General features: G+C 37.8%; 1 protein-coding gene across 2 annotated transcripts in view; it reads right to left on the bottom strand.

Annotated features, from left to right (window-relative positions):
• Positions 1-14,324, bottom strand: part of b3galt1b (UDP-Gal:betaGlcNAc beta 1,3-galactosyltransferase, polypeptide 1b) — a 53,711-nt gene extending 39,387 nt beyond the window's left edge. For both annotated transcript variants that reach the window (XM_044216914.1, XM_044216918.1), the window contains exon 1: positions 14,037-14,324. The gene's annotated coding sequence lies outside the window, so the exon portion shown is untranslated. The remainder of the gene's footprint in view (positions 1-14,036) is intronic.
• Between the last annotated feature and the right edge of the window lie 423 nt (positions 14,325-14,747).

Genomic DNA, 14,747 nt, shown 5'->3' with positions numbered 1-14,747 from the left:
ACCTCCATGTACATAAGCATCTACATGGTAACTGTACACCATACGACATTTCACATTTACTGAAAATCAATTTTCAATCAAGCTTTTCACCGCAGCTTCTCCTTCTTCTCAAAAACACACAAAGCAAAAGCAGGTCGAACAGAAAGGAACCGCTTCACACGAGAATATTTAAAAAAATAAATTCATTAATATTTCCGTTTGGTATTAATGGATGCTCAGTTGGGCTTTGACACCATATGCACATATATAACACTGTGCAAAGAAAGGTCATTTGTATTCTATTGTGGACTTTGTGTGCAACCGAAAGTGGTCCACTCCCGGGGCTTGCTTGAGTTCAAATAAATTGAACTGCTGACCTCTGTAGTTGCGACCAAAGGGACAGCTGGTGATTTAGTGTGTGATGCTGATCAAAACATAAACAATGGAATGGAGAAAAAAGTCACCCTGTGTCTTTTACACCCATAATTTAAGATTACACAGGGACCCGTTCAGATTAATATAATATGCCTGGCACAGGGGCATAAGGAATACTGGATCCCCTGAAAGAATATTATTGCTATGAATCTCTCTTTCAATTAAAGCATCTCACAGGAATATTTCTTCTTCTGCCCTGGTATAACATTTCTAAACAAATAGAAATTCCAAGTGACTCTTATGTTTACAGAACTAGTAGTTTCTTTTTTTTACTTTCTTAATGTAATTTACATGAGATTTTACCTCTGTGTGCTCAATGCATATCAAGTCATGTTTAGCATAGTTTAGAACAAAGACTAAAAACAGAGGGAAACAGCTAGCCTAGCTATGTCAAAGGTGTCAACGTCTCAAAACCATATTTACATATTATATCTTCTGTATGTTACACACACACACACACACACACACACACACATATACACACACACAGAATAAGGAAATAAGACATTGGCCCTCATGGAAGAACCTCATTTTCGAAGGAATCCATGTAGTACATTCTTCTAAGCTTATTGTGTAGAAGATACCTGAGAAGAAAATGTAATGTTTCCATGACAATTTTTGACTTACATTTTTGTTTTTCCTGTCAAATAGCTTTGAACATAATTTTCCCCAGTAGCCTTAGACTTATGCAAGTTTTTTTTTTTACATTCCAGTGTTCTGAATATGTTAATAAATAATTATTTGATCTGTCAAAGCTATCTTTCTGCTGCCTACGGTAAATGACTGGCCTTTAGAAATGGCTTTTTACACAACACCCCAGGCTGGTCAGGCAATCATGCACCACAATAGCTGCAAAGAGAGATTTGACTAAAAAAAAAAATATTTTTTTTTTTTTACCCAAGATATTTTTATTTGGCTAGAGCTCCCTAAAGCCACACTTTCCCTCTGTCTCAGATTCTTCCATCCAATCCTGGCAAATATTACCCCAATTCAGCTTTCAACAGCCTTCAAGACAAGGTCTGTAATCTTGTGCTGATATTACTGCAAATGGACAGATGTGTATTTATCTTCCTCTGTCAGATGCCACCATCATCTCATGTAAAATCTTGCTCAGTGCTTTTGTGTTTCTTTCTTTAATTGTGTTTCTTTCATAAATAATTGATACAGTTATTGGCTGACTGATGATTACACCACCAAGAAGCAAATAAGCTAGTTTCCATCAAATGGTACCTGTTTCTTTTTTCTTTCACACAGGAGCTTTAGCAAACAGAAGAGAGGACATATGATTTTTGTCTGACACTATAATTCTATATCCCCCCAACAAATCATGTTTTCTCATTAAGGGTGTTTAACTGGAGAGCTCTTTCCTCTTTTAGACAGACAAAACTTATAGAGGACTTTGTCTGTGTTCTCCCTCCTTTCATATCACTGAACAGATGTTTCCTACCAAGTTGCAGAGCAGCTGACCTTTTCTTTCCTCTGAGGGAGAATACCCCCAGAATAGCAAGTTGTCCTGTTAAAGAAAATCTGAGGGCGTCATTACATTGTAAAAAACAAAACAAAACATAATCTACCATTACTAGGTTGATAAGGTGAATAAGTTTTTCCTGAAACAAAAGAAAAAGAAGTACAATACTAACTTCCCTAGAGCTCGCCACAGGCACGCCAGAATAACAAGTGAAAAAGTACTCGAAGAATGCTTTGGGGAATGATCGAATGGTTGGGTGTGCTCGATTCCTTTTGGCTAAAATGTTTATATTTAATTCAAGTTTCAACTAAAGGCTCTTTTCGAGAAAATATTGCAGTGACAGCACCAGTGCTTTAGGATATATAGATTCAGGACACCCGTCCACTTGTACAACAAAACACAAGTCAGAATTGACGTTGCGCATAAAGCACATCATACTGTATGTTGCAGGACTGAAGTACTTGTCATCCTCCTGAGCTATGCCTCATACATTTTCTGCAGTCACCACCAAGGCTCCACTTCAGTAATTGGCTGGGGATTTTGAGGAATATCAATTCCAGGCAGGCTGTGCATTGCTTTGTGCAAGGTGCCGGTACAGTGTCACCTTCACAGGCTGTCCCGTTACTCTGGCCCCTGAGAGAGGGGAATAGCACTGAGATCACAGGCATCTCTTCATATTTTCTGTGATAACTGCCCAGGATCAAGTGGAAGGGATTCAGATTCAAAGACGTCTTTGACTAACTGGTTATAGCTCACGGCACAGCATATTGAGGCTTGGCTTAATAATGTTGACACTAACGCCATTATAAAGACTGAAACACACAGCACACTGCCACACAAAGAAAATGAATCTACTTTTTACTACCATCAGAAAACTCTTATTCTCTCTCTGACAGGCTCTACTCTATGTTCTAATCTGCAGCTTTGTATTATCTACTTGCCATTTTGGCCCAAGATGACACATCTTTAAATATGGATATAGCAAGGCACCAGCTCTCTCTCTCTTTCAATGCAAGTGCATGTTTTTAAGACACAAATTCTCTTGACTTGAGGCCAAGAAAAAGAACCCAACAGATCTTTGTCACTTTGAACTACCTGTGCCTGATGGACTTCTCAGATTGGATTATTTTGTTTTAATGTACTCATGGCTGTACCTCAAATGAACTATAATATGCTACTAGTGTAGCATGTTCTGCTAAATTAGAACATTTACTTGGCTGCATAGTTATCTTTGTTCCATTTTGCAGTTGTTGTTCATATTAGTGCGTCTGCATTATGCATGAGATCCTGCTACATTTTGACTTGTACCTCCTGTGTCAGTCCTGCATTGTGTAACTTGCTTGTAACATCTCACTGCCGATCAACCACGTTACAATTGTTTTGCACCTGCTTTGGCATATATACAGTAGAAGCACCTGTGATTTTCACGCTTTAGCTGTTAATACTTTTTGTCTTCACAGATTGCCAGTCTCACATTTGCCTAAATGTTGGAGGAATAAAGAAAGGTAAAACATTATATTATCTTTATGCACAGCATCTAGCTGGAGGAGAGGCTCAAATACCTGTAGGTGATAACTGTAACTGTCAATGACCAAAACAGGTCAGTATTTCAAAAGAATGCTTTCTATATAAGGTGGTTAGATATACAGTGGTGTGCAAAAGTGTTTGCCCCCTTCCTGATTTCTTATTTTTTTGCATGTTTGTCACACTTAAATGTTTCAGATCATCAAACAAATTTAAATATTAGTCAAAGATAACACAAGTAAACACAAAATGCAGTTTTTAAATGAAGGTTGTTATTATTAAGAAAAAACAAAATCCAAACCTACATGGCCCTGTGTGAAAAAGTGATTGCCCCCTAAACTAATTAACTGGTTGGGCCACCCTTAACAGCAACAACTGCAATCAAGCGTTTGCGATAACTTGCAATGAGTCTTTTACAGCTGTGGAGGAATTTTGGCCCACTCATCTTTGCAGAATTGTTGTAATTCAGCCACATTGGAGGGTTGTCGAGCATGAACTGCCTTTTTAAGGTCATGCCACAGCATCTCAATAGGATTCAGGTCAGGACTTTGACTAGGCCACTCCAAAGTCTGTCAGCCTCACTAGAATGCTGTATCAAATTCACATCTGAATCCATATAAGGTTCGGCTATTATGCAACAGATGTTGAATAAACATTCGCAAACAGTTTGCTCAACTTATCTCCACTAGGCCACTCCAAAGTCTTCATTTTATTCTTCTTCAGCCATTCAGAGACCCCACAACAACATCCAAAGAACCTCACTTGCCTCAGTTAAGGTCAGTGTTCATGACTCCACCATAAGAAAGAGACTGGGCAAAAATGGCCTGCATGGCAGAGTTCCAAGACGAAAACCACTGCTGAGCAAAAAGAACATTAAGGCTCGTCTCATTTTTGCCAGAAAACATCTTGATGATCCCCAAGACTTTTGGGAAAATACTCTTTGGACGAGACAAAAGTTGAACTTTTTGGAAAGTGTCCCATTACATCGGGCATAAAAGTAACACCGCATTTCAGACAAAGAACATCATACCAACACTAAAATATGGTGGTGGTAGTGTGATGGTCTGGGGCTGTTTTGCTGCTTCAGGACCTGGAAGACTTGCTGTGATAAATGGAACCATGAATTCTGCTGTCTACCAAAAACTCCTGAAGGAGAATGTCCGGCCATCTGTTCGTGACCTCAAGCTGAATCGAACTTGGGTTCTGCAGCAGGACAATGATCCAAAATACACCAGCAAGTCCACCTCTGAATGGCTGAAAAGCCAAAGTCCTGACCTGAATCCTATTGAGATGCTGTGGCATGACCTTAAAAAGGCAGTTCATGCTTGAAAACCCTCCAATGTGGCTGAATTACAACAATTCTGCAAAGATGAGTGGGCCAAAATTCCTCCACAGCTGTAAAAGACTCATTGCAAGTTATCGCAAACGCTTGATTGCAGTTGTTTCTGCTAAGGGTGGCCCAACAAGTTATTAGGTTTAGGGGGCAATCACTTTTTCTCATAGGGCCATGTAGGTTTGGATTTTGTTTTCCCTTAATAATAACAACCTTCATTTAAAAACTGCATTTTGTGTTTACTTGTGTTATCTTTGCCTAATATTTAAATTTGTTTGATGATCTGAAACATTTAAGTGTGACAAACATGCAAAAAAATTAGAAATCAGGAAGGGGGCAAACACTTTTGCACACCACTGTATATTATGAATAACAATCAAATAATTACATATATACATGTGAAGTTTGAACTGAAGTTTCCTGTGTACTGCAACGGTTATACAAGCACAGCTCAAATAGTGTCTGTCTTAACAAATATAACAAATTCTGTGCAATTTGCTTTTTTTGTTTTTGCCTTTTGGCAATAGCACAAAGCTGTGACAGTAGGGAAAGGCAATACAGAATATTTTAGTTGAATTTCTTGAATGAATGAGACATGAAATTCAGTTCCTCACACTGTTAGAGTACTATTAGGTTAAAAGGAGGGACCGAGTGGCAGTGTTACTGTGTGGGAGCAAAACAGATAAAACATCCTACTGGTATGTGTACGTGGAAACTGTCTTGGCTATGTGATGTTTAGTGTTCCTATAAAATTATGCAAACCTAAGTATTCTGGACATGATAGCCAAGTGTAGGATTTTCATGCATTTCTTGCTTTTCATTTTCACACGATTGAAAAAGGGATTGATGCTCTACTAACCCCTTCAGCAACACACCGTTAAGCTGTAGCCTACATCTCCTCCAGCACTGATGTGCAACAGAGTGCTCTGTACGTGCGTACCTGCTGTTGCGAACCAATTTCATCCTGCAACTTTTGGAAGAAACCAATACCATAGGGAAAGGTGGTGTGTGACATTTTGAGCTATGATCTATGACATAATTAGAAGAATATGTTTGACTCATAATATAAAGTGATCATAACTACATATTATAAAAATAATATAAATATATAAATAATTGAATGGGAATGATGTGTCTGGTGAGCTCTAGAGATCAGGGACGATGTAATGAGTGAACATGTTTAACTGGCTGATTTGGACACTAGTGTGAGTGTCCACAGCATTGGGACTTCAGTGGGAGTTTAAATGAGTGGACCCAGCTCCAGAGGGACTAGTTCCTGCAGGCAAACAGAAAGCTAATTTACTCCATGACTTAACAAATCACATACTGCACCAGATGAAATTTTGCCTTTATAGCTCTATAAACTAATAGAAGCCTACTGTAATAATAAACAGACCATTTCTAAACATTCAGTGCTGAACACATACAAGACAACAAGATCCACATGTACCTTTCACAAATTTACTTTAATGTCTTTAATGCACTGAAATGTCTCTGTGTGATTATCAATACGTACACACATTCCTAAGTCTCTGTGAAAACAAGTGTAGCAGATGAAAATATACTGCAAATTGCATATGTATATGCTGCTGTCAAAATTCTGATTAAATAGTGTAGAAAATTAATCTCTTCATATAATATGTACATATACAATAAGACATGTTTAGCAATACTCTTCTTTGAATAATTATTTGTGTCTGACATGTTTTTATCCCACAAAAAACTACCTAGTTAAAAGTTCTTAAAATTACGTTATTTAATTATTAAATTACTGCTTCTCTACACAAGATGTCTCTTACTTTGATGAAAAGTCCATTCTCAGTGTTTGTGCACTGGAGGTTTCAAGTTTCATATTGTACCACGATTGACTTCCAAAATAGTCGTGATCACAAAATCCTGCTCGTATGTACACGTCTTAAAATCAGATTTCCCCCTTCAGCAGATAAATGTGAATAAATAGAACGCAATTCCTAGGATACTGGGCTAGATAGAAAGATATTATATATTATATAAAGTATGACAGCATCAGAACACCTCTGTAAGAAAGGCTATGTGTCACAGTAAATTGCCTTAAGGGTCTAAGACAGGTCGAGTAGACAGCATCTTGATACCTTCAAGGGTCATTTTGGATCGTTTGTTTGTAGATGGAGAAACGTGTTGCTTTGCTTTCTGCATAGATTTTTGCATTGGCCCATTTTCCCCCCAAGAGAGTAATTTGTTACCTCAGAATGTACAAGTCGGGTTTTTGAGGCATTCAGAATTGTGGAAGCGTGAGGAAAATAAATCAGATTTGGGCTGAGCTCGGAGACTGTTAAAGACTATGAAGTTTCTCAGCTGACTGGGACAGACATTTGAGTTTGAGAGCACATATGTTAAAGGATTACAACACAGCTCTGTTATGGTAGACTACAGAGTATCTTGAACTGTACCAGCTCTACTGGAAACATCCATAAGCAAATTCTATGAACCAAAAATAGCAGCAGATGCAGAGTGGGAAATCATTAACATTGATTGAATCACTACTGAAAATATTATTATTTTTACAGTAGTAGTGGTGTTAGAATTAGTATTAGTGTCATTGTGTATTATTATAATATTTTTCTCTCTATGGCATTAATCAAAAATGTATTCATTAATTCAATTAAATCTAATTGCACTCTGGTATTTCAGAATCAGAATCAGAATCAGAAATACTTTATTGATCCCCGAGGGGAAACTCTTTTGTTACAGCAGCTCACCTTTACGTCAGTGCACACAGGAATAGAAGTACTAGCAAAAAATGTAATACACTATAATACAGGTCAGAAAATAAATTAAGTACCAAGTGGGTATAAGTATAAAATAATAAGTGTGAAGTACAAAGTGAGTTTACCGGTTTCTCTGAGTGCTGTCTATTAGCACAACTCTGTCACAACACTAATTTCAGCTAAGCAAAATAAAAGGGATCATCTTATATGCTGCTAGCAAATAGATTTAGTCAAACACCATACAAAATAACACACTATTCCACAAAGGAGTCAACCATGCTAAAAATATCGTCTGTTATCTTGAAACTCACAACAATGGACCTATAAATGATGCTCTGCTCTTCTTGTAGAACAAACGATACTTGGTATACTCCATCCATCCATCCATCCATTTTCTACCGCTTGGTCCCGTTAGGGGGTCGCGGGTGACTGGAGCCTATCCCAGTGACTTCGGGCCTTAGGCAGGGCACACCCTGGACAGTGGCCAACTCGTCGCAGGGCGAACACAGACACAGACAAGGACAGACAACCATTCACTCACACATTCATTCAATACGGGCAATTTAGAGTTATCAATTAACCTACACATGCATGTCTTTGGACGGTGGGAGGAAGCCGGAGAACCCGGAGAGAACCCACGGTAACACGGGGAGGACATGCAGACTCCACCCAGAGAGATTGTGTGATGTTGGTCCGGTCCGGGAATCGAACCCACGAACCCACGATCTCCTTATTGGGAGGCAGGAGCTGTAGCCGCTCTGCCACCGTGCACTTGGTATACTCTTCAATTGGAATCTCATGAGTCAAGATGCTAGCTCATGTCAGGAGCAGCACCAATGTTAAATCTGCTTTGCCATATGAAGATCATGGCTCCTGCAGAACTTGTCCAGGGCCCTTTTGTCACAGCAATAAAATGGTCTGCTCTGCTGGTCACTGGGGAAATCAAGTCAAACTTCTACAGGCCCCCAGTTCAGACTCATTCCTCTAATAAGGTAGCTAGAAATCAGTCATGGGCTGGAATTGTTCCTCAATGCCTCCCAGTAAAATGCATTTCTTCAGTCTCACTATTTGCACCCATGAAACAGATGGAATAGAGATGAACACTGCCCACAACTCTGTGTGATGATGATGTTTTTTCACATCAGTTCTTGAATGAATCCGTCAGAAAGAGCGGTATGCTTAACAAGACAACACAAAAATACTGTGTGCATAAATATGGGTAGAACAAAATTGCCAATGTTGTCATTTGACAAGCCAATATTTCACTCTGCTTATTTTCAAACTGCACCATAATTCCAAACAATATTCAGAGTCAGTTTTTATATTAGGTCGATTCAAAACTGATGGTATTCATTGAAGAGCAGGAGGAGAGAAAAATGTAATATCTAATTAAAATACAAACTTGTTTTTAGCAAGACTGCACAGCAATGGTAGAACAAAGCAAAGGCCATTAAAGACAAAATGCACTCAGCAGAATATGTACAGAATTGCATTTCTTAAGTTAGAAGAATCTGCTCCAGTCTCTTTAAAACATTGAATACAAAAAGTTATTACAGTATGTGTGTAGGTAGATTATAATCATTAAAGTTGGAAACATATTTGGATGCATACAAGGCACTAAAAAGCAGGTAAATGCTATATATCATAAAGGGTCCCAAATTTAAGAAAGGACCTAACTTTGAAGCAGAGAAAGGACCATGAAAATATTTGTATATTTACAATTGAAAGAGGCTAGAGTTGAGGTGCATTTCAATGCTTTGCCATGTTTTAATAATCTAATTGTTCTGATATGTTCTGTACAGAATCCTCAACATAAAGGTAACTTTTCTGTAACAATATTGTAGTTTTGGTGAAAATGGCACGGGAATGTTAATGTATAATTTCTGTATTCCTAGAGTAAATACGACACAAGCATTGGATATATAATTATAAATAATCATATGTAGTCATAATTTCACAATTAAGGTAATCTTAAAACACATAAGTCCATTCTAATACAATTTAGAGAACTTAGTTCATTTTACTGGACAGATCGGCAGTTTGAGAAACTAAAATAAAAATGTTTATTTCTGGAAAGCATGTTTAAGTGGGTCCTGTGAATAGGAACTAGGATGGAGGCTGTAATCGCCTGGGGTTCTTCAAAACCCAGAAAAAGAAACATCACAGTTTAAATGCCAACTGATAATTTGGGGCGAAGGAGGTCTAATCAGCACTTCTGAACCATTTTGGGTATTTTACATCTTAAGATGTTCCTCCGTGTAAGAGCAAGTGCTTGTTGTAAACAACATTCAGAGATTTAACTCAACATCTAGATAGTATCAAAAACTGCACATACACTGTATATGTGTCTGTCTTTTACTGTGTTACACAAGTTTACTTTGGTTCAGGAGCAGGAACATGTCCTAACTACTTCTTATCACTTGTCAAACCTACTTATACCTAACTCATCCTCTCTTTCCTAAGTTTTGTCTAACTTCCCTTTCCCCTTGCACCTTCCCCCTTCATCCACCCCTCTTCGCATCCATTCATCCTCTCATCCCTCCTTTCATCCCCTCCATTCTCCCTCAGTCCTGTGCATACATACCTCTCCTTCTACCCTCGCACAAAGTCTCCTTCTTCCTGGTCTCAAAAGATCAGCCTAACCCAAAAACCTCCTCCTAGGTTGATAATTTTTTTTTTATATATATCCATCCATCCTCACCACCAATACCACCTCAAATTGTTGAACCTTTCATCAGATGTTGTGGCAGGTTCCTTATAAGTGAAATTTGGTTTAGAATTTGTCTGTACACCACATATCAAGATAAAACAATAGAGTCTTTGCGGGCCTCTAACTGCACATTGTCTGATTCTCTTTCTACAGCAGCTCACTATCTGATAATCAATATGAACAAGTGCTTCCTTACATGTCTCTGATAACTGATAATGGTGCCCCTACACTGTGCTAATTACACTTTACATATAGTATAGCAAATATAGCAGTCTAATAGTATAGCAAAGTATAATATAGTATACAAATGTATAGCATATAACAGAATGTAGTATTAACATTTACTGTATATGGCATCACACATCTGTGAGTGTAGATTTAAGCTGAAAGGATTAGTCTGTTAATCAATTTTTAATCAATCTGTTCGTTTTTCAAGCAAACATGCCAAACACTGCATAGTTCCTGCCTCCCAAATGCGAGGATTTGCTGCTTTTCGTTGTCTTATCTGGTGAAAATACAGAAGGTTATGAAAACACAGTCTACAACTGAGCATCACCAAACAAAATCATAAAACCAGTACTTTCTACCAACGGGGCATATTCTCAATGCATGTACAATATGAATGATAACATCTTGATGGGAAAGCCACTATTAACCCTTGAGTCATATGCTGTCATGGTTTTGGGTTTGTGTTCTGTTATTTCCTTTTATTTTGGTAAGAGTTCTCCCTCAAATGTAGTTTTACTTCCTGTCTTTGTTTGCTTTTCCCACCAGTTTTGATTGTTTGCTCCACCATGATCATTTTCACCTGTATCTCGCTATCCCCCCTCACCTGAGTGTATTTAGTCTGTATGCTTCCCTTGTCTCTTTGTCAGATCGTTTTCATCACTTTGTGTCAAGCGTTCCAGCATTTTTCCTAGTGTTGTTCTCCCAGTGCACTTTGGACTCCTCCCAGTGCTTTTTGGACTTTCACATTAAGACAGGGAATTATAGGATACAAGACAATTACAACCGGGGCAATGCTGAGATATGATGTTGTAGATGTTGTTTCTATACTGTCTGCAAAGAATGCTTTTTAAAAACATTCTTAATCAAAAAAGTATTAAATATGTACAATCTAAATGTGCTGATGTGGTTGACATCCTTGTCATAGTTTAGTTTTGGGTTGTTATTAAAATTATGGAGCAGTTTTGATATTTACATCCAGGTTTTATACTAATACTTTCACGTACTAAATTTGCATATTAACAGCACATTTTGTTTGTCTGTGTATGATGAATTTGGTCACACCTTAAGAATCAACATATTTGGCCTAGTTGCTTCCTAGTAGCCATTGTGATCTTTACAGCCCACACAACAAAAGTGCTTTAAACTTGTTTGAATTTGGTTTAAAGGAAAAGGCAAATAAGTTTCAGTATTGTGCATTGTAATATATGACTTTAGTTGTTTCTAATGGATCTCTGCTCTAATTATTTATTTCAAAGCTGCCGTGTGTGGGTGTGAGAGAGAGAGAGAGAGAGAGATATGCTCTTATATCCTAGTGGGGACTTTAATCTGAATGCACACTAACCCATGGGGACTTGTGTCACTGTGGGGACAAAAATTGAGGTCCCCATGGGTAGAGACTGCTTTTTGAAGGTTAAGACTTGGTTTTAGGGTACAGGTTACAATTAGATTAGAGTTAAGGCTAGGCACTTAGTTGTGATGGTTAATGTAAGGGGCTAGGGAAAGCATTATGTCAATGAGTCGTTGCATATTTGCCATTCTTAAATAGGTCAAGAGATGTTACACATTTCTTAGTAAAGAACGTGTCAAGCTGTGCTTTTAGAGAGGAGAAATAGCTGGCAGAAATACAGCAAGAAACGAAGCTGTGCACATGTGTGAACCTATTATTAGCAAGCCTATGCCCAGGCTGTTTAGACAATTTAATATTGTGCTATTGTATTGATACAATAACCATTACAGACCTAAATGGGCAGGATGCATTGTGTAACATTATGCAAGAATATCTATGATTTACATAGATTTGCAAGAGTTATATTTCACATAAGATTTCTTTACAACTGTAATTTTAAATTATATCTTCCAAGACAGCACTGTGCATTAAGAATTAAACCAGTAATGTCTAGCAATTCTATCAGATGCATAAAATATCATAAAGTCAAAATTACAACTATTTCTCCTTCATTTGCTTCAGGCAGACCTTAAGCAATAGTCATTTATTTAAAACGAAAGCTCAAGACAAAATACACTGACAACAATCTATGTAAATGCTGATTGTAATCCCAGTAGGTAAGAAGGTAAGCAACATCGACTAAGCAAAGATACAGTACACTTAAACCGGGGATTAAGGCTTTAGACTCCCTAGACTAATTACACTTTACAGAAATGTGATTAGTAAGAGCAGTCACAGGGTACAGACACAGACATGGAGTTATAGTATAAGCACAAGCTTTGCAGCAAACAAAATAAACAAAACGCTGCTTCTAGACACAGAGGCAGTCTGGCACAGGACGTTGCTTACTGTACCAGCAGATGGACATGTAATGGAAACCATCATGTGGTTGAATGAGAAAGAGGATAAGCATTTGATCCAGATAATGATCTAAAATGTCCCAGTACTGGCAGTGAGAAGAAACACACAGCTCCTCTAAAGAGCTCGTTCATTCTTGACTTTGGACTTTTAAAGTTAGTCGAATTATTTTCATCACATTGTTTGCTATATAAGTGGTAAAATAACATCTTAAAAATTCCAAGGGAGAATAGATGGAGTCAGAAATGTAAGTTAAATAAAGTTGTGTATCTCAAAGCGAGAAAATAAAGTAAAATTAATAACTTGATAAACTGGTGCTATAATTACCTGTCTACAGGATGATTAAAGTGATTTTTAAGATTATGTATTTCACTAAGATGAGTTTTAACAGTACACACTACATATGTACACATCTTTGTTCAGGGAGATTTTCATGACCTTCATCTCTTTCAGACACCATTAAAACAGCAGGAACACTTTTTTTTTCCTGACAGAAATTTTCATGTTGTGCCTACCACAATAAATATTAAGTATACAAAAACATGTTCCCACAGTTCTATGACTACACAAAACTTCATTAGAGATTTTTTGAGATTCTGACCTGAGTACAAAACGTCAGAGCCTTTTCATTATCATTTTTTACTGGGCTAATGTTGCAACTGAACATCAAAGTCTGACTCACTGAGCATCATTCATTATTGACCTATAATAAATAGTAATTATAATGAAAAAAAGCAAAATTTCACAAGCTGACACCTATTTCATTTATCCATAACTGAATGAGTCTCTAGGTCTCATGTTATTACTCATCAGCCAAGTCAAATACTAGGCTACCTAAATGTAAACATTGACAAAAGGTACTAGCACTCTGCAAAAAAATAAAAAAAATAAAATCACATTAAAATGAATAAATACATCTGTTTAAAGTTTGATAGGCTATTGTGTAACTTGGCCATCTGCACCTTCCATCGTCCTGGACAGCCTACGCATTTCTAACCGTAAGTGCAGAGGTGAGAGGCTTGTCCTATAGGACGGAGATCAGTGTGTGCTAAACGGGGACTGAGCCAAAGTAGCTGCATCACTAAAGACCCAGGCGGGTAGCCTTTAACCGCAACGGACTAAGGCAGAGATCAAACCCCCACAAGATGACAGATTATCAGCGAACAGGCGAATTTACTAACACTGCAGAAATTACAAAAAGTAGAACCATCACATCGGACTGCATTCCGCAAGATAAGTGAAGCTCAGCCTGCATTGCGCGCGCCATGTCGGGTAGAAAGGACAGAAAGCATCCTTATTATGCCTACCTCACTCGGTGTCTCCATCCCACTCAGACTTGTGGTCCTGATGATACGCTACTGCTTTGCTCCAGCATCCTGTTTCGATTAGGGGGGGCAACATGGTAGTGCGACTGGGCTGACGTACCGCCTGACGAGACAGAGCCGACCAATCAGAGTGTAATCCGATGGATTCTTTTCCAATCCGCTCAAAGGGAGAAAGTGAGTACTGCACGCAGACAGTAGCAAGGTAGATTGACGCTGTGAGAGAATTGTTGAGAAAAAAAATTGAATGAGCCAAACAAGTCTGTACCGAGGTGTTTTGTTGTTTGATTTATATTATAGTTTATCCTAAAGAATGCAGGGCCTCCTAAAGCTTGTAGGCATATCGCCACTATTAATAGATTCGAGATTCAAAGGTTTTATTTGTCTAATGCTCATTCAATATGTGCAGTGAAATGCTGGGTGGCATACTCTTTTCTCTAAGTACTCTAACTCTAATATTCCATAAAGTAAAATCATAAGAATCAGAGCAAAAATAAGAATTAGAAAAAGAACTATAAAGGATAAAACTTCAAAGATAAAAAAAATTATAACTATAAAAGAATTAAAATGCTAAAGCTTACACTATATTGGCCAAGTGTGTACTGTAGGTGGGCTGTGCAATTTTTTCACTATATACAAAATGTAATATCTACATACATATGTCACAGGTGTATAAAGCAAACTATACACAGCACA

Source organism: Siniperca chuatsi, linkage group LG12 (assembly GCF_020085105.1).
Source record: "Siniperca chuatsi isolate FFG_IHB_CAS linkage group LG12, ASM2008510v1, whole genome shotgun sequence".
Classification (NCBI taxonomy): Eukaryota; Metazoa; Chordata; class Actinopteri; order Centrarchiformes; family Sinipercidae; genus Siniperca; species Siniperca chuatsi.
The sequence above is the reverse complement of the archived record's forward strand: the minus strand, read 5'-3'. Positions and strand labels throughout refer to the sequence as shown.